This window comes from Nyctereutes procyonoides, unplaced genomic scaffold (genome assembly GCF_905146905.1).
Source record: "Nyctereutes procyonoides isolate TBG_1078 unplaced genomic scaffold, NYPRO_anot_genome, whole genome shotgun sequence".
Taxonomy (NCBI): Eukaryota; Metazoa; Chordata; class Mammalia; order Carnivora; family Canidae; genus Nyctereutes; species Nyctereutes procyonoides.
The window spans coordinates 52,834,623-52,836,056 of NW_026575051.1; the positions used below are offsets into that span (position 1 = coordinate 52,834,623).

Genomic DNA, 1,434 nt, shown 5'->3' on the forward strand with positions numbered 1-1,434 from the left:
ATATTGATTAATAAACAGCAATTTTTAGCACATTTTACCTAAAAGACTCAAATAACTTTGCAAAAAAGTCATATGTACTTGTTATAAGTTATAAAATAAATAACTTGAATTTCTCTAGATTTTACTGGCAGATCTAAAAAGGCAAAAATATTTGCTACAGAAATGTGGTACTTAATTTTACTTCAATGACTAATACATTTATTTAAAAAAAGGAGTACAGCTTTTTTTCTGTCCCTTTCCTCTATTCAACATGTCTGAGCAAGGACATGGTGGGTCCTCGTGTGCAAAATTCTGGATTTGTCTGTCTTTTCTGGTAAGAGCTGTGATCAACTGTGTTGACAATATGGAAACCAAAAATCTGTTTATTATCTCTGTGAAGGGGATCAAAGGAGGATAGTAAAGAGTTCTTGCTGCTGGTGTGGATGTCATGGTAATGGCCACAGTGAAGAAAGGCAAACCAGAGCTCAGAAAGAAGGTACATCCAGCAGTGATAATTCCATAATGAAAATCATACTGGAGAAAAGATGTTTTTGTTGTTGTTGCTTGTTTTTTTTTTTTTTTTTTTTTTTTTTTTTTTTTTTAAGATAATACAGGGGTCATAGTAAACACTAAAGGTGTAATGAAAGGTTCTACTATCCCAGGACCAGTTGCAAAGGGGTGTGTAGATTTGTGGCCCAGGATTGCATCCAATGCTGGTAGCACTGCATGATTCTTTGGTATATTTGTTTAAATAAGTAAATATATAACAATTATTTGCACCTCTCTCCAAAGTAAATATAAAAATAAGTTTTTGACAAGGAGCAAAATGTATTGATCATATGAATACATTAACATGAGAATATCATACTTCATTTTCTCATATGTAGATAAAACCTTATTTATGAGATTTTAACTTTATATTTTCAAGTGGTAGGAGAATACATTTATGTACATTTTTCACAGTATAATTGTTCATATTTAAGTGTTTAAAATTATGTTCAAATATATTTTAATTACATCATTTTATATTGTATAAATTTATAAAAATAGCATAAAATATTTAACATATATATATAAAAGAAGTGCTCAATCATTGTATGTATGCCACAATTATTAAAAAAACTATAATGTAGTATAATAGATTATAAAAATTCAGTTTGCTTCTAATTTATTGAAAACAGTTGAGGTCCAAATTATTTATTTTGCTTCATAAACTCAGTCTGTATATTATAGGTCAGTATGCTTTGAAATCTAAAGAAATAAAATTTGGTCATATAAAAAGGAGAAACTTGCATAAAGGCTAAGCAAAATCTTAGTAAAGGAAAAAAAAGAGAAGGGGAAAAAGTTTACTATACATAAACATTTTTCAGTTCTATGTTTCCTGTGAACACAATACAGTCAAGATTTAAAAGAGAAAGTCACTAAGTTGGCACTGAAGTCAACAAGTATTAATTG

At 28.8% G+C, this 1,434-nt stretch overlaps 1 pseudogene; it reads left to right on the top strand.

Annotated features, from left to right (window-relative positions):
• Nucleotides 1-250: 250 nt before the first annotated feature.
• Nucleotides 251-709, top strand: LOC129513099 (60S ribosomal protein L23-like; annotated as a pseudogene).
• The last annotated feature ends 725 nt before the right edge of the window (nucleotides 710-1,434 follow it).